This window comes from Aquila chrysaetos, chromosome 3, assembly GCF_900496995.4.
Source record: "Aquila chrysaetos chrysaetos chromosome 3, bAquChr1.4, whole genome shotgun sequence".
Lineage (NCBI taxonomy): Eukaryota > Metazoa > Chordata > Aves > Accipitriformes > Accipitridae > Aquila > Aquila chrysaetos.
In genome coordinates this window covers 38384088-38411092 of record NC_044006.1, presented here as the reverse complement: position 1 = coordinate 38411092, position 27005 = coordinate 38384088, and the positions used below count along the sequence as shown (strand labels likewise).

General features: G+C 39.0%; 1 protein-coding gene across 6 annotated transcripts in view; it reads left to right on the top strand.

Annotated features, from left to right (window-relative positions):
• Positions 1-27005, top strand: part of KCNH8 (potassium voltage-gated channel subfamily H member 8) — a 215427-nt gene that overhangs the window by 32769 nt on the left and 155653 nt on the right. The window lies entirely within an intron of this gene.

Sequence of the window (27005 nt, the reverse complement as noted above, 5' to 3'; positions counted from 1 at the left end):
CCAGCTCTGCAAGTGTTCATAATCACTCCTTTACAGCTCTTATGCAATGCCTTTTTGGTATGAAGCTTTGATTTTTTGGCACTGACTAGTTAATGTAACAAATGCTATATGAACAGGAGACAGAGATAACTATATAGCCTTAACTTTTACAAAGAATATAAACAGAGACTTGCAGAGGTAAGGTTTGCTACCAGTCTTTAAAAGATGTATTGGTGAGATGCTATCCTTAATGTTCCATCTTCATATATCTGGTTTTTTAAATATCTTTATAGTTGAAGGATAGTTAACTCTTTGAGAAACTCTATAATTACCACATTTCTTATTAAATGATTTCTTGAAAGATTTACTATATTGAAAAGGAGGAAAACTCCCTTCAAAAATTTTCAAATTATATAAACATTTCCTGTGTTTGATTTTGAGAGTATGTTTTTCTTAGGAAAAAATCAGGAGTGGCTTTAAGGGATTATGTCATGCAGGAGAAATAAATAATATTATGTGGATTAAAGATGATAGAAGATTTGCCTCATTGTAAGGAGAAGAAATGTTTAGATAACAATAGCATCTGCCTCTTACCTACCTGTAAAACATCTGATGCCACATTTAGTGAAGTAGCTGTGTAATGAAAAATTTAGGTGGAGGCTTTTGTCCAAAGATATTCTTTAAGAAATTTTAAATACTGACAGGCTGATCAATTTTAGCTCTTGATCAGAAAATGATATATTTAACATGTAGGCATGGCAACTGGATGAAGCATTATGGATGACTGTGGTTAAACAATTGCAAGTGATCTTTGAGAAGTTCGAGTTGAAAGACTCAAAGCCCTACAGTAATTGATCTAGATCAGGTTGTAAGTGTCCAGCCTTTCCCTAATGTCTTTCTGTTAGGATAACAGACCTTGTTGGAAAAGAGATGCTGACTTTCTAAAAGAAAAGGGATTAGCCTGATTTGTCCAAGACCAGACCGTTTCTAAAACTCCTGTGGCTGATGACTATGGCAAATACCCCTTCGTCACTGCCTGGGTTAGGCTGTGAACCAAAGGCAGTACTCCACCAGCCCAGCCAACTGAATATGCAGCTTGCTATGAGGATTTTATTTTTATTCCTCTGGGTCTTTGAGGAAATATGTGGGAGATAAATGTGTGAGCACAGACATGACATAGTTGTTTAACAAACATGGAGAACAGGTTTGGATCAGGCTAACTGAATGTTGCAAGCCTGTCCCAATCAGAAAAAAACATCCCAACTCAGGAGGGAAGAACACCGCAGGAAATTGCTGCATAATTAGATCTTTAATTAATTTATTAATTCAAGGCAAATTCCTTCACTGTGTTTCACCTACTAGTAATGGATTTTTTGTCGTGGTTTAACCCCAGCCAGCAACTAACCACCATGCAGCTGCTCACTCACTCCTCCCCCACCCAGTAGGATGGGGGAGAAAATCGGGAAAAGGAGTAAAACTTGTGGGTTGAGATAAGAATGGTTTAATAGAACAGAAAAGAAGAAACTAACAATGATCATGATAACACTAATAAAATGACAACAGTAGTGATAAAAGGATTGGAATGTACAAATAATGCGCAGTGCAATTGCTTACCACCCGCTGATCAACACCCAGCTAGTCCCCGAGTGGCGATTCCCCCCGCCCCCACTCCTCCACATTTATATACTAGATGGGATGTCACACGGTATGGAATACCCCGTTGGCCAGTTTGGGTCAGCTGCCCTGGCTGTGTCCTGTGCCAACGCTTGTGCCCCTCCAGCTTTCTCGCTGGCTGGGCTTGAGAAGCTGAAAAATCCTTGACTTTAGACTAAACACTACTTAGCACCAACTGAAAACATCAGTGTTATCAACATTCTTCACGTACTGAACTCAAAACATAGCACTGTACCAGCTACTAGGAAGAAAATTAACTCTATCCCAGCTGAAACCAGGACTTTTTTTCATGCCATATACAACAGAATTTGATCTGGGTTTAGGCATAAACTTTGCAGCAAAGGTTTCAAGTCTTGTCTTTGAGGTTCTTTCCTATAAAGGGATAAAAAGAGTTTTCTTCTGAATCCACATCTATCTGATATATAAAATTCAATAAAATGTGACACTTTTTAATGAAAGCATGCAGTTTAATCTACTGGAGATTAATCTGGTGTCTATCAAACTCCTACATCTCTTCCTCTGTACGTGTTCCTAGCAGCTTCTTTGTAGAAGTGTGCAAGATTAAATAGCCTAAATTTAAGGCGTCTTTTGTGATTATTTTAAGGAAAATAACTTGCAAATGAAATAAGCACACCAATAAACTACACCACAGAAGAGGGTTTTGGTTTTTTTTTTCCTCTTCTGATTGTTTTTCCTTGCTTCATTTCATACCACAAACCTCTCTAAGCCAGGCTTCTCATATCACCTTATCACTTTGCCTCTTGATGGCAATGATCAGGTAACAAAGTGAAAGGTAGGGGACTCCTGTGTAACTGCTAAATATTTACTTATGACAGTGCATGTACTTGAGAAGACAAGCCTCTGTGTCATGTTGTGTAATAGCAATTTTGGAGCCAAAGGGAGAGAGAAACACTCCATTTTGTAAGAAAGAGGAATGAGTAGGTTTTTTGCAAGCCCAGTACATGAAGGTGTCTGTCCGTATGTCAAGAGAGTGAAAATGAAACTGTGAACATGAAGGTCAATGTCAGATTTCAAGAATACAAATATTAGAAGTAAACTTTTATGTTTAAAGTAGATCACAAAATCACTTCTGTTTATAGATATATTATTAATGTGTCCTACTATAAGCCAAAGAGTAGTTTTGAAAAAGTATTGAGTTGGCATCACTAAGTTACAATACTGCCTGGCACCCTTGCTGTCTGTCAGTTGTGATTTACGCATTTGTTAAATTACTTTCTCTACTGTTTCTAAATAGTTAAAATGTGTCCATTTCTTTTAAAAAATTTTTGAGTTTATTTCATCAAGAAACTTTGAATTTGAGTCTGGAATTTTCTTCTTTCATCCCTAATTCAAACATCTCTTCAAACTGTTTAATTTTTCCAAGTATCATAAGTGCAATGCATTTTCATGCTCATATATCCTTAGTAGCAAGTTAGCATACATCGTAGGTGAAGAACATTACATAGAATTGAGATATGTTAATATAAGTGGCAGCTATGCAGTCACAACAAGTCATTCATGAACAATACATAAATATGAAATTACATTTCAATGAATGATTTCATTTATTTGTGGTTTTAAATAACTATGCTTATTAGTAGATAATTTGTGACTAGAGAGGCATTTCCAAAGGGATAATTGTTGTGAGTGTTTTTCCCAATTCTCAAGGGAAATAGGACTACATTGGTATTCTGAAATAGGAGGCTTAGGAAGCTATGACATTGCTATATCTTCATATGAGTCTCCAGGACAGAAATACCAGCAATATATTGCAGTAATGCCACACCATACAAATGGGAAAGATGACCCACTGTGATAAATACAATCCAAGCATGTCTTAAGGGACTGGCAGAGCCCTGAGAAATTTGTAGTTTAAGCAATTGGAAGGAAAAGAAACAATATTATAAAAAGATGAATTTATGTACATGTGTTGACACAAAAAATAATTGGTCATAATGATCGGAATGGGACACTGGGTATCCTTCTTGTCTTACTTTGCCAGTTTGGCTGCATTCATCAACACTGTCTCTAAAAATAAGTTTATCTTCTGAAACAGGATAAACAACCTTTTAAAAATAGAAATCCTCTTCAGTGTTATTATGTGTTCAGTATTCTGTGTTAGTGTTATAACATTTGCTGTTAAGATTCCTGCATTTTATTTATATGAAATAAACACCCTCCCCCTTCGTACCTCATTTGCTGTAGAATGCGAAATTCTGCAGGATGCTGCCGAGTTCCCCAGACCTGCCAAGTTCCACGTTCAGTTTTCAGCATCTGGTTCTAATGAAGCTGCTCTTGTTTTCAGACCATTTTTTGCTAAGGAAAGGGAATGCAGGTCTGTAGGTGTTTGCTTATGGGATCTTGTTTACATCTACTTTTACATGAATTATACCATGATTCCACCAAGCTGAAGGAAATAGGATTTTTTTTTTTTTCTCCTTATGTGCACTTACTGCTTTTCTGGTTACCACACAGTGTGTTGTAGGAAAATATAACATTGAATAAAACCTTTCACCTTATAAAATTTAAAACTTATTGAAATTTAAGGATAAGAAGTCATGTCTGAACATATCCATTTGAATGCATTACTGTTTTTTCTAAGTTGCTCTTTCATTATCCTTTTTTGACATTTTTCTCTTTCAGATCAAGTTACCGTGCCGTTATGGATTGCTTTGTGGTGCCACATAGGTGCTGTCACTTTTCTGAACTGTTTCTTTAGGTCTTGTGACTGCTACCTGAGTTCTAAATAAGCAGTTTAGCAGGGCCAGGAAAAACTGTTTAAGGAAAGCTACATGCAGACTTTTCTCCTAATCAAGCTCATTATACATGTCCTAATTTAAAAGGGTAGCGCATGATATTGTTCCCATTGAAGCTCATGGCCAGACTCCTACTAGATACCTTTCAATATACCATCATATCAAATATACTTAGAGTTTATGCACCAGGCAAAGAACTGAAAAGAATTCAAGTGTTACTAAAACATTCACCTTAAACTTTCCTGTATTTTGCAGGTGATGTTTATTTTCTAAATGTGAAATGCTTGTTCTCCACATGCCTGTCACAATTGCCATAGCCTGGAAAATTTTACAGGATGCTACTGAATTTCCAAGATCATTTACACTTCTACAATTAATTTTCAGTGTATTATTTATAGTGGTTTATGTTATTTTCAAACAGTATGTGCTAAGGAAATGATACAAGTCTGCATATGCAGAGCTATCACAGACTGTCAGAGCAAAACCCTGCCCACATTTTAGTCAAACTGCAAGCTTTATTGATCATTAGAATTTTAGGATGTAATTTATTTCACCAAAATATCTAAAACATATAAAGTTCAGTCATTAGTGAAAAGTGAGATGTACTTTCAGAGGATGGTACATACTGTCCTGAGTTAGGTGTTTCCAGAGCGTGATTCATCCAAGCTCTCCCTCCTCTTTGGCTTGTAGGTGTAGACAGTTTGTGCTAGAGAAGATGGGTCTCACAATTACTACTTGGGTTTTTTTTTTTAATTGTGTAGGGCTTCTGAGCATGACTCCTGTTTTTTGGGGGGTCTTTTTGATGGCAGGGAGGAGTTAGTAAGCATTTTGAGGGGGATGAAGAATTAAAGGAGCCAAAAGGCAAAACTCACTTAATAGAGATTATTTGTGAATAGATGTAAAAATAATACATATGTTATTATTATACCAAATATGCACATACATGTTTAATTTCTGCCTTAATTGTATAGTTACAGGGTTGAAAGATTTCTAGATACCCAACTGCTGTTCAGATGCAATAAAGGACTGGAAAAATAAAAGGTACATTTCTCGTACTCATGACTTTTGGGATAATGTTTTTTCCACTTATATAGATCCAAATAGTTTTAAAGTTATTCTGGTTTGTATCAACAGCTAATAAATTGTACACATGTTCCTATGAAGCTGAGTTAGGCCTGACAGAAGGGAGTTGTCAATGGTTTTTGTTTTTTCTGAACTGGTCCCTGCACCAACTGCAAGAGAAAGAGTTTATTTTCTCTTTTACCTCTAAGTCATCTTTTAGAGACCTGGGAGTGCCTCTAATGGCTGCCTAAGCATATTAGCTACATTTCTACAAAGCTGTAGTGATATAAAGTTGCTTCAGTGCATGACATAATTATGGCCATAAATTCTGTTACTGTAAATGAGAAAATAGGCAGCTGAGAAGCAACTGAAAAATATTGTTGTGACTATATCAACGAGAATTGCAAGTACATATCAAAGTGGTCATGTCTTAGTCTCCAGGGACTATTAGTATGTTGGAGACTGCAATGTGAGATACAGGGTTAAATAGCAGAACTTGGAATGTAAAGGTTGTAATTTAGAAGAAGCCTATAAAATCTTCCAAACTGCATGGTATTTTGATTATTTCATAAGAAATATTTAAAACATACACTTAGTAGTAATAACATAAAAGTTGGACCTCCTATGTACTCGTTTTAAATTATTTAACCAGTATTTTTAATGTCCTCATTAGTGAGTGAATTTTAGAAATTCAGGCTGCTGATGTATCTCACAGATAGCCTTAGGTGTTAAAAGTATTTGAGGACAGAAAAGGAAATGTGTTGCCAATGTGTTTTCAATAGCCAATCTACTTTCTAGGCTGTTGGGAAAGCTGTTGTTAGGCTGTTGTTAGTGCAGCACAACCTGAAGTTTACTTCATCCTGTAGGAGACAGTGGAAAGCCAAGGCAGAAACCTGATCTTGTGTTACTAGCAGAACATGTGATGCTAATCAAAGAAAAGATTTTTTTTTTCTTCTCTTGTCTTCTCTTTCCCATGTCCAGCGTGTCTATCGATCTAACTTCTTGTACTCATCCTTCTTGTATGTATGTTGTTTTTTACGTACAGGAAAAGTCCCTTTATTTATATATTAAAATCCCTAGTTTCATTCAAGCCAATCTTTTAAATTTACTTTTCAGAAAACTTTGTCAAGATAAATCACAATACATAGCAAACAGGGCCATATATAGCTAGAGCTGAGTCCTTTACCTTGTCAGGTCTGATACTGTCTGTAAGAAAACATTTTATTCAGGGCCTGTTCTGCAAATAGTTTTACATAAGGGCACATTCAGTATTTCTGCCCCTATTTATAAACAACATGAATCATGCAAGATGACTCATTGGAATAACTGTACCTAGAAGTGTGGGACTGTACTGGGTAAGATTAGATCGTGGGTTCTCGCTCAAGAATAAGCCTTAATTTGTAGATTACTTGAGAGCTTCCTTGCCAATGTGATGCTTTGTGCTATGCCTGTGCGGAGTCCCCTGGAGGAGAGGAATTGCGTGTCCAGGGCAGACAGGCGTCCTCCTTGCAGTTAACCACATGGGGCAATTACTATCAACCAGCAAGCATGACCATGCACATTGGCTGGTGCCCCTCAATCAAGTCTGGTTCCTGACTGTATTGAATGTTTGTTCCAGGACAAAGTCACGAGTGACCTCAAGTCAGGGGGTGTTCGAACCACGTTTTGAGTTTATAGTGGAATAGAGGAATACTGAAATGTTTGTGGAGGTATGCTCTGTAAGCAAACATTTGTTACCAGCAGGCACGAAATGGAGCTTAACTTTTCAAAGGCTTGAATTTAAACTGGTTTTCAGTGGCAAAAAAATTTAAAACATTTCTGGATAATGGATTTATATGCCTGGGTATTGGCATTGGTACGATGTTTTAATATTTGGCTTTAAAAATATGATGTGATAGCATTTTACTGACATAATAATTGTGAGATCCTACGGGAAAGAAATAGCTTAGTGGAAAGAAAAACAAACAAACAAACAAACAAAACCTCTCTACCATATCAACCTTACTTTAATTCATTATCCAGATTTTCATAAACCTTGGTTTAGCTTCTGGAACGGTGGAGTGAGTTAATAAATGGCAGCTGACCTCTGGTTTTCCATGACTTTTTGGAGTATATGAAATATGCTGCTTCTCTCACCTAACTACCCACTTGCAGCTGAGCCATCTTCCCCCTTTAGAGTTGGTGGATAGAAATAGACAACTTCAGGGCATGATTCATTTGACCTATTTTTGACATCTACATTAAAAGAGATGAATCATGACCAGGAAACACCCATTGCCCTTCCAACTATAAAGGGATACCAGATGTCTAGTTCAGATATGAAGTACATTTAGTCAGATGAGACTTAACTAAGGATTGAGGAATGGACATTTTTAAAAGTACAGTGAATATATATAGGCTGCCTTTTCTTTCAGGTATATGGCTTAGTATCTGTTGTCTCAGGCATACTTTGGGGAAAAAAATAGCTTAAAAGATGCTGCTATACAAATATGTTAGAATATGCTGTAATGTGGGTGGCAAGGACATAGAATCCTGAAGTCTTTGTTTATAATATTTATTTCATAAGACAGGAATTGGAAATAATTCATATCAAAACTAATAAACTTTTAAATGATTGCTGTTACTGTCTTGGTTTTTGCAATAGATTTCGTGATGCTTCCTGCCCTTGCTTTTAAGTGTACAATCGGTACATTTGTCAAGGGGTACTTAAAAAGGAGAAAAAGACTCCTATATTAATATCCAGAGATATTCCTATCAAAAATTTTATAGAAATTGAAGCCTCCATCTTTCAGTGTGCTCATTTCACCTTTGAAGGCTTTAAAGTAAAGCTCCACAAGTATTTTTGCAGACTACCCTGTACTTTCCTGTTCTCCATAACTAAATATGTTAGACTGCTGAATTCTTGCTTCCCTAATCTCTAGTGACTTCTTAAAAGACACTGTGGTAGGACTTTTTTTCCTTTTCTTTTGTGGTTTCAAACCAGTCCTAATGGTTTGAAAATACCTAAACTACTAGCAAATTCTCAAAATTATTTACTTCTTTCTTCCTGGAGGAGTCAGAAATTTATTTTACACACAAATGTACTTTGCAATTTACCTATCATTCTTGTATAATAATTTACAAAGCTTAAAGATAATCTATCACATTAAAAAATGCAGCTTTTGAAGACTAAGTTGGCAAAATTATTTGCATCTAGAAGAAGGGAAATGATAACTACTATTGGTTTTCTTAGCATGTGATTGAAGTAGCACAGAATTATTTCACTCCTATAGATCATCTCCAAATGCCTTTGTAAATGAAAATGTACACTTGATGCAACTTCACACATCTGGGAATTTAGCAATTAATGAAAATGGAAGAGTGGACAAGATGGAAATTAAATATTCTTGGTCTTAAGAGCTAAGGCTGTTGATAACTCAGCAGTGAAGCAGACAAAAATTGTTATTGTAAGTATTTTTACAGACTATATATCCAAAGCTTCTAATACATGATGTAGTCCTTTTTCATTCTTTTCCTAAAATCAGTGATGTTAGATCAGATGCTAAGGGATCAGATATTAGCAGATACAAATGTAAAATACTACTAAGAAAATATTTTTGAAGTTTGACTGTTTTGATGTCAACTGGAGACAAGGTCTTTCTCTGTTGTTATAAGAAATCTGAAATGCCCATGTGTTTAAAATATGAAAGTCTAAATTGATACTGGAAATAATTCATTGAAAATGTTCTAACAAAGAAATTACCATGAATAACAGGTACCTCAGCCCCAAAACTTTATAAAATCATAGAATCATAGAATGGTTTGCATTGGAAGGGACCTTAAAGATCATCTAGTTCGAACGCCCCTGCTATGGGCAGGGATGCCTTCCACTAGACCAGGTTGCTCAGAGCCCCATCCAACCTGGCCTTGAACACTTCCAGGGATGGGGCAGCCACAACCTCTCTGGGCAACCTGTTCCAGTGCCTCACCACCCTCACGGTGAAGAACTTCTTCCTTACATCTAATCTAAATCTACCCTCTTTCAGTTTAAAGCCACTACCCCTTGTCCTATCACTACCTGCCCTTGTAAAAAGTCCCTCTCCAGCTTTCTTGTAGGCCCCCCCCTTTATGTACTGGAAGGCTGCAATAAGGTCTCCCCAGAGCCTTCTCTTCTCCAAGCTGAACAACCCCAACTCTCTCAGCCTGTCTTCACAGGAGAGGTGTTCCAGGCCCCTGATCATCTTCATGGCCCTTCTCTGAACTTGCTCCAACACGTCCATGTCCTTCTTATGTTGGGGCCCAAGAGCCAAACACAGTACTCCAGGTGGGGTCTCACGAGAGTGGAGCAGAGGGGTGGAATCACCTCCCTCAACCTGCTAGTCACGCTTCTTTTCATGCAGCCCAGGATATGGTTGGCTTTCTGGGCTGCAAACACACATTGCCGGGTCATGTTGAGCTTCTCGTCAACCAAGACCCCGAAGTCCTTCTCCTCAGGGCTGCTTTCAATCCATTCACCTCCCAAGCCTGTATTGGTGGTTGGGATTGCCCCGACCCTTCGGCAGGACCTTGCACTTGGCGTTGTTGAACTTCAAGAGGTTTGCACGGGCCCACCTCTCAAGCCTGTCAAGGTGCCTCCAGATGGCATAGCTTCCCTCCAGCATGTTGACCTCACCACACATCTTGGTGTCGTGGGCAAACTTGCTGAGGGTGCACTCAATCCCACTGTCCGTGTTGCCGACAAAGATGTTAAACAGTGCCGGTCCCAATACCAACCCCTGAGGAATGCCACTCATCACTGCTCTCCACTTGGACATCAAGCCTTTGACCACAACTCTTGGAGTGCGACCATCCAGCCAACTCCTTATCCACCAAGTGGTCCATCCATCAAATCCATGTCTCTCCAATTTGGAGACAAGGATGTCGTGCAGTACAATGTCAAATGTTTTACACAAGTCCAGGCAGATGGTGTCAGTTGCTCTTCCCTTATCCAGCAACACTGTAACCCCATCATGTTTTCACATGTAGTGCCAAAGAAAGATACGTGAAAAAGGCTTGTTCTCAATAAGCAGTAAGAATGAGGCTATCCAGACCTTTGTTGCCTAGGTTTTTAATTTGTTTGTTTGGTTGGTTCATTTGTGGATTTGCTCTTTTTTGGGGGGTGGAAGATAAATGATTAGGTGGTAGCTAAACAATGTGCTGTGCCAGTGACCTCAGGTATGAAGAATGGTCCCTGATTTGTATTTTTTTAAAATATAGATGCAAACTTTGAGATCTGCTTCATTGTTAAACCAAGCGAGAAAGCTTAGTCTATGATTAATTGTTGCCTTTATTTTTGTTTATTAAGTCTGAGGAGATGCTCATCTGTGATTTTGTCTAGAAGAATAGGTCTAGAAGTACTATACAATCTGGTTTTAGTAACATTTTCTATTCTCCACACTACAAAAAGCTTGAGCCTTGTAGAAATAATTATGCTGCATGCTAGGCATCAGGGAATTAACATCAGATCTTAACAAAGATGGGTTTTATTCATAATTACTTATAACATCAATGTGTATAATGCTTTTCTCTTTCAAAACACTGTATAAATACAAGATAATTAATTCTGGAATCTACTAATAAATATTCCATTGTGCTCCAGAAGTCTAGAGAGTCAGATTTGTGCAGGAGAAAGAGGAGCCTACAGTGGTAGCCATGCCACAGAAGGACATAATTTAAAAGACAGATGGCCAAAATTGTCCTTTGATCCAATTATTAGAACATTTGAAACTATGGTGGTGTCATTAAAAATAATATTATTATATACAGAAGGCAGCTTCTTCTTGTGTAGTCTTTGAAAAAAAAAAAAAGTAAGAATAAGTGATACCTGTTTCATTCCAATTAAAATATTCAGCCAAAAACAATGAGGAAAAGGTGAGTGATTTTAGGTTACAGATGTAAGAGATTTGGGGGGTTCATTTTTCTTTTAAATGTAGCTAGCATTTTATAGCAAGTCTGAATATCAGGAAGAGGTTGAAGTTGGAGGGAATAATTTCTGTTTTGAGACCACAGCAGAGAAAAATGCCCATGACTACCATCCTGAATTACTGTGTTGCTACTGGGACAATACTCACAATAAAATCCGGTTGAAAGAGGGAGGTTTATATGGAACGACTTAAAGAATACTGAGCTTTGAAAACTCCCAGAGACAATTTAGTCAGTCCATCAGCCTCTACATAAAATTTCTGGAGAAATCAGAAGAGTTAGGGGTGACTCAGACCCAGAATGCACAACAGCCTGGGATATGGATGACTGTGATTGGCTCAGTTGCTCTCTGACTCAGTGAATATTATCTTTCATGTGGAACAGACAAGACTGAGAGACAGAAATTGAATACATACACTGATAATTTGGGTACTTATGGATACAACCAGTTTCGGATCAAATCCTGCATGCCAGATGAGTGTCCCATCTTCTTAGCTTCTGATTATTGGGGAAAAGGAAGGCGGCAATCAGGGCAAAGACATATGCAAATCTCCCTTTCTACTTTGGGGATGGGGAAGGGAGGCTTCTCATGTGGAACAAAATTTCTATTTCCAGACTCCAGCATTTCTTACCAAATTGGCTCTCTGTTCTCAGGGTGTTCCATCCCATGGGGTTACAGGGCTTTGTCCATCAGTTTCCAGTCTAAATCTTGTCTCAAGCTTGCTGTTGGAGTTATAACTGACAATCACTGCTGGATTCTTTTACATATGCCTCTTGTTGCCACTCAGGTTTCTGCTTCTATGGTGTAATAAACTTGAATTATACACTGTGTCTAGAGAACACTTTCAAAACACACTTGAAAAATGCAGCCCCTCCATAAGCATTGCTTTTAAATCGCAACTGACAAGGTAGAATATGTAATAAATGCATATGTAATTGACTGAACAACTGTAATTTCATTCTTTCATAGAACTAAATCCAGAACAAATAGATGTCAGTTTTAGAGTAGGGATGTCCTGCCTGTCTGCTACATCTCTTCATTCATAACAGACAGTCTGATCATTCAGAAATTGGCTGCTGTGTCAGACTTAGCCAGTTGATTGATATCTCTGCTTATATCACTCATTTTAATACAGATAGTTGTTACATTCCTACAAGATTTTATTAGCTGACTTGGCAAGTATTTTTAAATAATTGGTAAGTAGTTGTTGCAAGTGACATAATTACTGCTTAATTAGCACTTATTTCTGTCTATGTGCTTGAAGAAATGTAAGAACACATTTTCTCTTTGACCCAACTTCAGTTAAGGGTGTTCTACTTATTCTTTTTAATCTTGAGGTTGAGCATAAGGTCTCATTTCCTGTAGCTTAAAGCAAGCTATTAACTTCATTCAGCTTTCCCCAGTCTTGATGAATCTCTTCAAGATGACAATCTACTTGCAAGACAGAGGAGTGGGTAAATATTGGTAAGGAAAGCTGCCTCACGTCCTATGCATACCACAGAACTGTTGTTTTATCAGTGGATAAAACAGTTGGCTCTCAGGAAGGTTATCTACCCTTTGCTCTCTGAAACTGTTGTAATTCACAATATAACTGGCTGCAGGAATATGTCACAAACAATTAATTTCCAAGCTCAAATATAGTCCACAAACACTAACTTCAGTCTTTATCTTCTGGTTTTCAGCTCAGTTGCAGGCAATGCCTTTGCATCCTTGTTCAGTAATCTTCTGACTGGGAATGTGGGAATGGAAAATGGCTTGAGTTAGCAGTATGGAGCTGGAGAAAGTAATAAAATAAAAAAAAAGAGAGAAAAATTTGGGAGAAAGTGAGGAATGAAGGGGAGATATTAGAAATCAGAAAAGTAAAATAAACACGAGAGAGAAAGAAGTATCAGTCTATCCTATGTGAAATCCCAACCCCCAAAGCAAAAAAAAATCCAAATGACACCCCCACCCCCAATATAATAATCCAGAGGAATCCAGTGATTTATTTGGGAAGACTGAAACCCATTTTGATGTAATTCAGGCTGAGGACTGATTCTCAAGCACAAATCTACTGTAATTGTTTCTGTGTTTTGATTAGTTTTGAATTTTCTGTTTACTTCAGTTCTATTTTACTTAACTTCTGGTGAAAGAACAGCTGCTAAAATTGTAAAATAATCTTTAATAATCAGGCCTGTGGACTGAGTATTAAACAACCAGTCTCATCCAGCAGACCTTGTATGCTGGAGCACTGTCAGGTCAGACAGCACAGGTTTTATCCAGACATGGGTCACTTAAAAAACCCCATCAGAAGTCCTGCTACCACTTTTCTTGTAAAAATGCTGCATTAGTAGTAATGAAGGATATGGCCTTGCTCTCCAAAGTCTCTTTATTTTTTCTGCTGATAGTGATTTGCAGATAGATGCAATATTGCAGAGGTTTGACACCTGTAAGAGTGAAGAAGTTGAATTAACTTCTGGTCTGGTGTTAGTGAAAGTGTTGATTTAGTTACAGTTGTTGGAGAGCAAAAAAAAAGGTATTTTTAAGAAATTGAACTAAGAGAGATATTATTCAGCATGCAATTGCAGGGGAGACCTCGAAAGACACAAACACTCAAATCTAAACTTTATGTAATGCTCAACATCTTAGTGATTGGAAAAATCATATAAATAAAGTTGCAAAAGTCTTTGTTTGAAATGTGTTTTCAGTGAAAAATCTTTTTAACAGTCTATTAATGCACTTTTAGAGATGCCAGTGGTGTTGCTTACCTTTTAGAGTTTATAAATGTTCAAAGTATTAATTTACCAAGCAGTTTGTCCATTTGATACTTTTGTACTTTCTCCCCTAAACAGATAATGATGACAAACCTATCAACATATGTTTTAAGCTTGTCATATATTTTCAGATTGACAGCTGAATGTTGTTTGGCACCATTGTTTTGCAAGGAGAAGGAATTTTAAAAATGAAACAACAACAAACCAAAGATAGTAAGAGAATAAATAGTATAACATCTGTTCTAAACCGGAATAAAACAGTTTATAAAAGAGAGAGTGTGGAATTTTAGAAACAAATTCTATTTATTGACACTAAAATTAACAGCAACCTAAAATGATTATTGCCTTAGTTACTGTTTCACTGTTTTTCTTTGATAACAATATTATAATTTAATAAAATTAGTTAATTGCTAGATTATGATCCTAAAATTATTGTCTCTCCTTGAGTCTGCACAGAAAATATTTTCTGTGAGATGCAAATGAATATTATTGAAATCAGAATCTAATTTGCCAGCTGCCGGGGAAAAAAGTGCTGGATTCAACTGAAATACTTTTCAAAAGCACTGAAGCTTAATCTAAGTTTGCCGATTTCCATCTCTTCTAGAGTAAGATAAATTTATTACTGTCAAATGAGTTGCCCTGGAGATGTACCAGAGTAACTGAGAGTATGGAAAATGAGATTTTAAATACAAATATCTAAGGATGAAGATGATAAACCTATTTTTGAAAGTGGAAAAAACATATATTGATTAAAATGACATTCATTCCTTCTCATTATGAACTTGTTTCTTTAAGAATCAAGAAGTGGAAATGATGATGCATATCAGGAAAGGTTTTTGGTTTGGTTCCCCCCTCCCGCCTTGATTCTTACCTTTACATTATGTAGTAAAGTACATTTGAGTAGTAATAGCAGAGCTTTATTCTCTTTTCTATATCGTGAATTTGGTGTGCATGATTACAACTGCAAAGACACATCATGAAAGGCCAAACAGGTTGCACTTGAACAAGATTTTATTAGGATCCTTTCTACTGAAGATTTTCAGACAGACTCAGCATCTGTTACGTGGAAAATAATTGTGGGAAACGAAAGTGTAGAGTTTAATCCTAGGTTATCATACTCACAAGAATAACCTTTTTTAATGTATAATGTGACAGGCAATATAAGATGATAGGTCTAGAGACAACTTTTGCGGCAGTTTGAAATCAAAGTAAAAAAAAAAAGGGGGGGGGGGAATAGTAATAATGGGAACAAAGGGGTACTTCAGCATCAGTGCTCTCACTGCTCCTGCATGAATCCTATGAAGGCATGTAACCGGGATTTACATCTCCAGTCAACAGCAAGCTTGAGAGTTTCTATCTTAGCTATTACTTTCCAGTTATGGATATGCTATCTTTGAACCATTAACAGTGGCATTTAATTTTGAGCAGATTAGCATCCCAAAGGAAGAATTTGGTTCACAAATCACGTCTTTTTAACTTAAAAAAAAATCACCCTAAAAAGACCAGTGACTGAAAAAGTTTACATGTACAATATGAAAAATAAGTACCTGCTTGTGGACAAATACTCTGAGGATAGTCACATCTGATCTGGGCTTTTCTGGCCAGTAAAATTACAAAAGTATATACACTGGATGCTTATACTGTGCAAAAATACTGTGCAGTGGTGAACTAAACCAAAAAACCTTCAGACTGGCAAAAACTGAGCATATTTTAACAATTTCAGCAAAAAGTATGCATGCATACTCTGGATGAGAGTGTTATTTTTACTGATTCCATACTGATCTAAATCTATATCAAGAAAAATAAGTTTGTTTAGAGATTTTCACTTTCATTGTTTTCATTATGTAATACCATTGCATCATCCTAAAATTCTGACAGGAGGATTAAAACTAATATAATGATGGCAAGCACTTCATTTTTTCCTGCTTCCAAGAAAACAAGATGTGTGCTGTATTATACTCTGTCAGTTCCCCTCCCCCTCCCCCAGAAAATAAACTTGGGAACTTGCCAGATGATATAAGAAATAGTAAGTTTGTGCAATAGGCCTGCAGATGAAGCAACCAGAAGCCATAGAAAACATTTCAAGCCATTTGTTTGGCTCTGAGCACCTGAGAAGAAGTTCCACTTGGCTTACCCGTGTCTCTTGGATGGAAGGTGCCCAGCTCCTGTCCCCCCAGCAAACCAGCCCGCATGCATACCTCGCAGGCCAGGAAAATGTGCTCTGCCTCTTTGTGTGAGAACTGAAAGCAAACTGAAATAGAGAGGGACCAGCAGAAGAAAGGTAGGAACTGGGGGAATTGTGAGGGGTGGATGTAAGGAGTAAGGAGTACTGCAGTAGAGGAGGAAGAGGATTTAAGTGCCATGGCATAAGGAAAGGAGTTATGAAGATGCTCTTGTCATAGTGGACTGCAGTTAAGAAGTGGCTAGGAGCTGCAAATCCCATTAACCCCCCCCCCAAATTTTAGTTCTCTCACAGCTAATAGTTAAGGAACTTCTATAGTAGACTAGCTATACCTCCTTTGTGAAAGGCTTACTTCGGATTTTTTTTCCTTGCAAATATTCCTAGTTTGAAATCAAATATAGAAGGTGCAAATCCAAAGCAGCAAACATTCATGCACCTCATCTTGCTTTCAAAACAAAGCTGGCCTGGACATTGGGTGAAAGCACCAGGCGGTACATCACTAACGGGTCAGTTAACCATCAGTAATTCTGCATTCTGAGAGATGGGGTGCTGAATGCAGCGGGACATCAATGGGACACATCTGTCTCACGGCTGAGAAACAGGCTTCTTGTGAATTATAATATTCTTGAAATGTTTTATAGATTGCATATTAATCTTGTTATGAATGTGTTCTCTGTTTACTTGTCATTTTGCAGAGAGAAAATTCTTTAGGAAATGAAACATCTCAGTTACAGAAATATCTTGTCATGGTCAATACAAATCTCATGCACATGCCCATGTAACAACATGTGTTTGGCTAGATATTGATTTTGGTTTTTTTTTTAAGATTTTTTTAGAAACAAATCATACTGGGTTTGGAAATGGAAAAAAAAAAGGGGGTCATTTGTCTCTCCTAATTTTGTTTCAGTTACAGAAAGTGAAGTAAGACTTAGTCATTAGTTTTACCAGCTGAATAGGACTGGCTCAATTAGCATCAGCTCCCAGTTCTTCAAGTGTGAAACAGCAGTGCCTGAAACAACTAAGAGCAGTGCCTGAAAATGTTTGGCACGTTAGTAAGAAATGGAGCAACAACTAATTAACAGAAGTTAAGCATTCAAATTATTGCATACAAAATATACCGGAAATCATGAAGGTTAATGGATTTTAATCGAAAACATGGTGACATGGTATGGGAATATATTTGTAAAGTGAAATCCTTACGCTTGCCACTCTTTACAAGTGAAGATATTAAACATATGCTGTATAGTTTCCTTCACTTCTTGTGGAAGCTGGAATGTGTACAGATGATTGCTAGGTTATTCAGTTTTCCATGGTGGGCATATAGGTGATAACAGATTAGGTTTTTGTCATATCTCTTGGTGACTGGGATAAGATTGAGGAGCCCAAACCCTGAACAACACTACTCATTCTTTTCTAGGGACACCTAAATGGAAGAGAAAATTGTTCAGGAAGAAGATTAGTTGTTAGATGCTATGAAGGCAGAGGTCAATGTGACTAACCTTTGTGTATTATAACCTTTTAGTACAGTAGATTGAAGATCAATAATATGTGAACCTCAGATCCTTGCTTAATTCAAGTTTGAGGCAAATTGTATTTCTATTCCACTCTAATTAGTTCCTATTTCCTAAATCCAGTCAGCAACAGCTACCATAAAAATCAACATAAAGCCCCTTTCCTAGGGATTCAGACTGCCCAAAGAAATTGTGATACTTCTGGGGACTGCAATGGCAGTGGAGGCCACAACAGGTGGGTAAATGGATGAGAAATAACCTTCTCAGTTGTTTAAAGCAGAGGACCTGGATGACCTCTATAACTGAAAGAAATTGCTGAGAGGCTCTCTGAAGAAGGAAATGTAGGGCCTATGGCATGGATTTTGGTCCTCTCAATGCCATTCATACTTTACCTATCTACTTATTTATGAAAAGTGTTGGGAAAAACAGCCAAACTGAAAATCCTTTCCTGAAATATCACCAGGGTGTTACTTTCCAGAGGTCCAACCATATTTACCTTTCTTGCATGCTGCAAAAATGTTGGTTAATCCATTATTGAGGCTATATCCTGAGAAGAGCAAAAGCTTTGGGAAATGGTTTTCTTTATTTCTTTTCTTAATTGATTTTTTCCCTGTGTGCTGTTTTACATTTTCATTACTATGTCGTATGAGATGGTAAAAATTATTATTACTTTTAGTTTCTTTTTTCATAAAGCCACAAAAATACTTAATGAAAATCTTTTTATCTGAAACTTTGATATATCAGTTTAATTTACTGCATTTTATGCATGTTTTATTATTTGACTAATTTTTTTGAAGACATGCCCTTCTGAAGCAAAGGTTATGTGAACAAGGTGTTTTTAAAAGCAAATTTAAAAGTTAATTAAAAGCTAGTACTAATATATTTCCTGCTTCTGAAGATCTCTGAAATATAGTGGATTAGTTGGTGGGTTAGAAAGATGGGGAATTGCTGCTCTTGGACAAGTTTGCAAAACCCAAAACCTAGTCCTATGACAGTATTCCAATTAATTTTGAAGGATTATAATCAACTGCACATTTCTATATATTGAAAAATAAACTTCAAGATATTATTGAAAAAAATACCTCTTATGATGGTATTGATACAAAAAATATTTTAATAATATCTACAAAACACTGTTTATGTAATTTTCCCTTTGGAATTTCTTTAATGAAGTAGAGTGAGGAAGCAAAGCAAAGAGGTTAATGATCTGACCTGTGCAGACAGCTGTATCCCGCAGCATCCTCTAGAAATGGCAAGCTAATTATGTTGATAGCAACTATCTTTCCTGAATTTCTCTTTTTTTTTTCCCTCTCTCCAACTCTTTATTGTCTCTTAAGTTACATTTTGTTTCATGATTTAGGCAGTATAGAGCTTTTTTTTTTTTTTTTAATATATATGCTCATAAAATGTCCTAGAACGTAAGAGTCTAACAAAGTGCAAGTAGTTAATAATACTGAGAGAAGTATGCCAACACCACCAGCTAGTGAGGAATGAAATAAACAGCAATTAAAAAGGGGAATGGAACCAAGTTTCAGAGTTCTGTCTCCCTATTTCTTCTGTCTCCTGGAGTGAAAAGAAGTAAGTCCTGCTTACTTTAATATTCAAGGCTTTGTTAAGAGAATGGGAAATTAAGGCAATGGACTATCTGTCTTTGCTGAGACAGATAAGGCTGATGAACTTTTCCTGAAGCAAGAGAAGCTCTTGGGCAGCCCTCTGAAGGGTTTTTCCATCTAAGCTGAGGCTGAAAACTATTTGAAAGTCTTATGAAAGAGAAAAATAAAAAAAGTAAACCTGGAAGTGTTCTAAAAGGGTTGGGAGACTTTTATCCCTCTTCTGAATGAATCCAAATTTATTACTGCGTCAGATGCTGGCTTGTTATTTAGTGCTTGGATGATTGCCTTGATGAGAGACTTCATTTTTCCCTGAAACATATTTTCTTTTTGGCTCCTGCTGTGGCTGCTCAGTTTTCCACTGACGTGATTCCCACACAGGAGTCCACATTAATATAGAAAACAGTGCAGTAGCACTCAGGTTTTGACATGTTTGTTAAAAGAAGCCCCTTTTCTGGAATATTGTGTCCTTGAGCTGCTCCCCGGACTGCTCCCTACCACAGGCCACTTTGACTCAAAGCAGGTTACATTTGTTACCATACAAAGAATTAGCCAAACTGACCCACCACCTGCTCACCTCTGAAGGGAGAGATCCCATGCCTCCTCCTCCTCCTCCCCCCGTCATGCTGCTCTCCCCCTGTCCCTCGCACTGAAGTTCTGTTCTCATCTGACCGTAGGATTCAGCCTGCTAATCCAGCAGGACTTTAAGCTGAGAGAGAGAGCACTTCTTTACTGGGTTAGTTGATGAGGTCACCCGAGTGACACAAAAAGCACGAGGGACTGGGAGAGCCTGCATAAGCAAGAGCAGAGGATGAGAGTAAGGAATGGGTAGGAAGTTTGTATTGTACAAAAGATACTGAGAAAGGCTTACGTACACAGAGGTTTTGTAGTGGAACCCGCAGCTGACAGCACACATTAACCCTGAAAAGCTAATTTAGGAGGAACGTAAAACAACAAAGGAGAGAGAGAGTGCAACAGGAAAAGGAAAACACTCCCAAGTGGCTTCTGGGAGAAGCAGCTGACAGGATCCCTAGAAGAGCTCTAGGCATTTCTCCAGGGCAGCAAGTAGCAGTGAGGAAGATGACTTTTCACTTTGTTTTCCCCTAGTGCTAAACACTTTTATCAGGACCTTCTCTAACTTCCCCTACCTGGCCCACCCACCCATGCCCAGTTGTTCCCATTAAATGATGGCATTAGTGCTGATTGGGATACATGAATCAGCTGGCAGTGATGTATATTTATCACTTGTTAAGCTTGTGTGTACACCTCTTGCAGGTTAATATTTATTGAGTACTTAAATTACTATTATTTACTTGGTTGTGCACAGTGTTTTGGTTCTAATAAACTAAAATCTATGAAGTTTGAGACTACAAAAAATATTTTTACATATATGTTAACAATAAAAAGAGAGCCAAGGAGAATATCTATCCTTTAATGCTTATAGAAGGGAATATTGCCACCAGAGATGAGGAAAAGGCTGAGGTACTTAATGCCTTCTTTGCCTCAGTCTTTAATAGGGAGACCAGTTATCCTCAGGGTACTCTTACCTCTGAGCTGGAAGGCAAGGACGAAGAGCAGAATATACCTGCCTTAATCCAAGAGAAAATAGTGACCTACTACACCATCTGGACACTCACAAATCTATGGGACCAGATGGGATCCATCCAAGAGTACTGAGGGAACTGGCGGAGGTGCTTGCCAAGCCACTCTCCATCATCTGTCAGCAATCCTGGTCAACAGGGGCAGTCCCAGATGACTGGAGGCTTGCCAATGTGATGCCCATTTACAAGAAAGGTCAGAGTGAGGATTCGGGAAACTACAGGCCTGTCAGCTTGACCTCGGTACCAGGGAAGATTATGGAACAGTTCATCTTGAGAGTGATTACATGGCATGTGCAGGACAAACAGGGGATCAGGCCCAGTCAGCATGGTTTTACGAAAGGCAGGTCCTGCTTGACCAACCTGATCTGCTTCTATGACCAGGTGACCCGCCTAGTGGATGAGGGAAAGGCTGTGGATGTTATCTACCTCGACTTCAGCAAGGCCTTTGACACTGTCTCTCACGGCATACTCCTTGAGAAGCTGGTGTCTCATGGCTTAGACAAGTGTACTCTTCGCTGGGTGAAAAACTGGCTGGATGGACAAGCCCAGAGGGTTGTGGTGAATGGAGCTAAATCCAGTTGGTGGCAGGTCACAAGTGGTGTTCCCCAGGGCTCAGTACTGGGACCAGTTCTGGTTAATATCTTTATCAATGATCTGGACGAGGGGATCGAGGGCAGCCTCAGTAACTTTGCAGACAACACCAAACTGGGCGGGAGTGTTGGTCTGCTCGAGGGTAGGAAGGCTCTACAGAGGGATCTGGACAGGCTGGATGGATGGGCCGAGGCCAATTGTGTGAGGTTCAACAAGGCCCAGTGCCGGGTCCTGCACTTGGGTCATGACCACCCCATGGAATGCTACAGGCTTGGGGAAAAGTAGCTGGAAAGCTGCCCTGCGGGAAGGGACCTGGGGGTGTTTGTCGACAGCTGACTGAGTATGAGCCAGCAGTGTGCCCAGGTGGCCAAGAAGGCCAACAGCATCCTGGCCTGTATCAGAAATAGTGTGGCCAGCAGGAGCAGGGAGGTGATTGTCCCCCTGTACTCAGCACTGGTGAGGCCGCACCTCGAGTACTGTGTTCAGTTTTGGGCCCATCACTACAGGAAAGACATTGAGTTGCTGGAGCGTGCCCAGAGAAGGGCAACCAAGTTGGTGAGGGGCCTGGAGCATAAGTCTTATGAGGAGCAGCTGAAGGAACTGGGGCTCTTTAGCCTGGAGAAAAGAAGGCTGAGGGGAGACTTTATCACTCTCTACAGCTACCTGAAGGGGGTTGTAGTGAGGTGGGTGCTGGTCTCTTCTGTCAGGTGGCTGGAGATAGGATGAGGGGAAATGACCTCAAGTTGCGGCAAGGGAGGTTTAGGTTGGATATTAGGAAAAATTTCTTTACTGAGAGGGTTGTCAGACATTGGAATAGGCTGCCCAGGGAAGTGGTTAAGTCACCATCCCTGGAGGTATTCAAAAAGCGTGAACACAAGGCACTCCAGAACATGGTTTAGTGGGCATGGTTGATGGTTGGACTCGATGATCTTAAAGGTCTTTTCCAACCTAAATGATTCTATGATTCTAAGTGAGATAAGGGACAAGGGGAATGAAGATGTCATTCTTCAACCAGGGATGGGTGCTTTCTGTGAGACCCCACTACTATTCAGGCTTGCAGTACAAGGCTGTGAGAACAACAATGTAAGAACAAGAATATGAGAAGAATAAAGGAAAAGTAATACTACAGATGCTCTGAAAACACTGCCTCAACAGTGCAGGTAAAGCGGCTGCAAGTAGCAGTCCCATAGCATTACTAAGCCTAAGGCACTATGGTACCCAAGGCACCACACGTTTGTTACTATTTCCGATGTAAATCCACTATACTATATGTTTTCTCTGCTTGTGTGAGAGTATATGTTTTAATGGGCCAGGATTCACACTTTTTGTTTGTTATTTTTAACCAGCAATTGTAGATTTTGTTAGGTTTTCACCCAAGTCTTTCAGAGTTATCATTACTGCTATTGTAACTTAATTTATGCTGTTGTGCACAATAGGTGTAATGAACCTATTTACTCATATTTATACATATGGGGAGGTCTGAAATGGAGTGATTTTCCTACACCACAATATAATCCATGAGGTCAGAGTCCTACTTGATGCACCTTATTTTGTCAGAATAAAAAGAAAACCAACAAAAACAGCAACAAAAAGCTGTACCTTTTTTCTCTTTCCTTAGATTAATTTCCAGTTAAGGAATTAGTTCTACAGTATCTCACCTACAGAAATTCTTTGCCCTTCATTTGCAAGAAGGAAAGACTTGAGCAAGGTCAGGTGCATTTACTCAACATTTAGAGCCTACCTGTGTATACACAGTATAGAAGGGTTCTTCTGAATTCTTTTATGGTTTGTTTACTGATATTGCCCAGTTCCTGTGTTTTAAGGAAGTGTTCAGTCTAGCTTAGACGTGAAAGAGTTTAGTCCCCATACACTCCCCATAGGATAAATATAGGTCCTTATTCTGAGTAACCCCTTGGAAGAAGTCACTTCCCACCATTCCTGTGGAGATGAGCCTCCTGACCCTGATACTGAGGTTCAGTAGGCTAAAGAAGAGGTTCACACTGCTTTGGTATTGTGGCCACTTGAATTGCAAAAAGTTATGAAATGGACAAAGGCATTTCTGCTGGTATATACGATGCTGCTGTTTAAATTCTCCAACTGACTTAAAGTCTCTCGGAATTACTTTTTACATTCAAAACAGTATCTAGAACAGCAATGAATTTCCAAAATTATAGCATCAGGTTGCATAAGAAATGTGGCAGTATAATCATGTTGTAATTTATAGCTTTCTTCTACTTTTGGTGTTTTCAGTAAGTGTAATTTACAGAACCTTGAGCAATTTGTGCTAAAAACTTCTTTTGTTTGTGTATTTTTAGTATTTTTCTCTATGTTTGCTCAGTGCCACTTATACTTGATGAGATAGAGGAACAATCCATGTAAATACCTGACTTTCAAGAAATTATTTCAAAGCTCTCTGAATGAATAAGATTATTCTCTCTTGCATGAAAGCTGCAAGAAGCTACAAGCATCTGCTGCCATTTGGTCAAGATATTCTTCACCACTTTCTTTAGATTGGGCTTTGGAGAAACAAGGCAAGACTTCAAACTACCTCCCATAACACTGGAATTTGATTAGCAACATCTTTATACTTCATTCTTGTGGAACAAAAGTAGTGTTGACATTTTCTTGCAAGTTGTGGTAGGTTGACCCTGGCTGAACGCCAGGTGCCCACCAAAACCGTTCTATCACTCCCCCTCCTCAGCTGGACAGGGGAGAGAAAATATAACAAAGGGCTCATGGGTCAAGATAAGGACAGGAGAGATCACTCACCAGTTACTGTCACAGGCAAAACAGACTCAGCTTGGGAAAAATTAACTCAATTTATTACCAATCAACCAGAGTAGGGTAATGAGAAATAAAACCAAATCTCAGAACACCTTCCCTCCACCCCTCCCTTCTTCCTGGGCACAACTTCACTCCTGGATTCTCTACCTACCCCCAGTGGCACAGGGGGACAGGGAATGGGGTTTATGGTCAGTTCATCACATGTTATTTCTGCCGCTTCATCCTCTTCAGGGGCAGGACTCATCACACTCTTCCCCTGCTCCAGCGTGGGGTCCCTCCCATGGGAGACAGTCCTCCACGAACTTCTCCAACGTGGGTCCTTCCCATGGGCTGCAGTTCTTCACGAACTGCTCCAGCATGGATCCTTTCCACGGCATGCAGTCCTTCAGGAGCACACTGCTCCAGCGTGGGTCCCCCGTGGGGTCACAAGTCCTGCCAGAAAACCTGCTCCAGCGTGGGCTCCTCTCTCCACAGATCCAAGGGTCCTGCCAGGAACCTGTTCCAGCGCGGGCTTCCCACAGGGTCACAGCCTCCTTCGGGCACCCACCTGCTCCAGCGTGGAGTCCTCCATGGGCTGCAGGTGGATATCTGCTCCACCGTGGACCTCCATGGGCTGCAGGGGGACAGCCTGCCTCACCATGGCCTTCCCCACAGGCTGCAGGGGCATCTCTGCTCTGGCACCTGGAGCATCTCCTCCCCCTCCTTCTTCACTGACCGTGGTGTCTGCAGGGTTGTTTCTCTTACATGTTCTCACTCCTCTCTCCAGCTGCCATTTTCTGTCTGTCCCAGCAACTTTTTTTCCTTCTTAAATATGTTATCTCAGAGGTGCTACCACTATCACTGACTGGCTCGGCTTTGGCCGGCAGCGGTCCGTCTTGGAGCCGGCTGGTATTGGCTCTGTCGGACACAGGGGGAGCTTCCAGCAGCTTCTTACAGAAGCCACCCCTGTAAACCCCCCCCCCCCCCCCCCCCCAAACCTTGCCACACAAAGCCAATACACAAGTATAGTGGCAACATTTTTTTTTATGTGAAACTATTTTGGACCAATAAGAAGAATTTAGTCAAAACCCAAAATGTAATTTTTATGTTTTGAGCAAAAAAAATGTCAGAAAAGTTACTTGGTTCCCTAACGACAATGATTCGCTGCAGAACAGTTAATAGATAACATTATCCTGGGATGTTGGAGGTTTGTGTCTTGCATGAAATACTGAACACTGGCCTATTGTTCTGATATGAGTCTCTTTTTGATGTAAGTTTTGTTTTATTCAGGCAGCTTTTTGGGTCAAGGTGGGTGGGAAGGGGAATTGGTTTTCTTCCACAGCAGAATGAAAATAACATTTGCTATAGAAATTCCAAAGGTTCTTCTGTGCTACTTAGCCTCTTCATTTCCTTTAAAAAAGAACTAGATATAAAACAAAACAAGCAGACATAAAAAGGTCTAGGTTTTGAGTAACCAGGTATTTTCGGTCCCTTCATGATTTTGGTGTGTTTCTTCTCTTATCCGCACTGTTTATGTTCTTTGATGTTCAATTCAGGGATTTTTTTTGATAGCAGTCTTTTTGTATGCCTGATTTTCTTTCACTGAGACAATACTTAGTCCAAATTATTATTTTCTTCTTCTAAGGTAATTAAAACCCTCACAATTTTACTATGCATTTATACCTGTACTCCCTGCTGCAAGGAAGTTCCAGATGCTTTGAATTTCCCAGACCATATCCACTTCTTCAGCCAAAATCTAGATTTTTCTCCAGAAGACCATCTTATGGCAGTGTTCACCTCAAGTCTTTCAGGGTCCCCAAGCAGCTTCTTCCTTGATTATTTAGGTATCTTACATAAATCAGTATTGCTAAGCTCAGGTGCTCCTGCTCTAAGCTATAGCAATCATTCAGGAGGTCCATAGTAGCTCCAATGTAAGAAATAGCAGCCTATGTCTACTTCACACATCTATTTTACTTTTCCATTAAGGTTATTCTGCTTGTTTGTTCAACAACACTGGCCCTTCCACAGTTTTCAGCATTTTTCCACAGGATTTTTCACGAGATCATTCTCAGTTGGCAAACCCACTACAAGATGGTTCATTTTCTTTCGAATACCATAAATTACATTCTCACCTTAACCTCCCTCTCATCCTCTTCCAATCCCAAAATATGGGTTTTTTTACAGATCTTGCTCAAGAAGGGTCATCAAACCCTATAATGAGATTCTTAGAATTATTTTGATTTGGAAAGGGTGAGTTTGGGATACACGGTGTAATTCTTTGTTATGGTAAATAGTGCAGTATAGAACTCTACCTTTTCTGGAAATGACATTTGCTGGACACTGTTCATCATTTTCTGAACCATTTTTTATATAATTTCTGTCAATTTGTCAGAAGAACCTTCTTTGAACAGACTTTCTTTTCCACAGCAATTTTAGATCAGTGTTGCTTCTCTGAGAAAACTGCATGCAGAAATTCTTGTCGTTTACAGAGAACTCATTTCACTGGAATAGGCACATGGGAGTCTGCTGCTTCTCCCCATTAAAATTAACGCCAGATTACCGTTTAATTTCAGGGGCTGAGA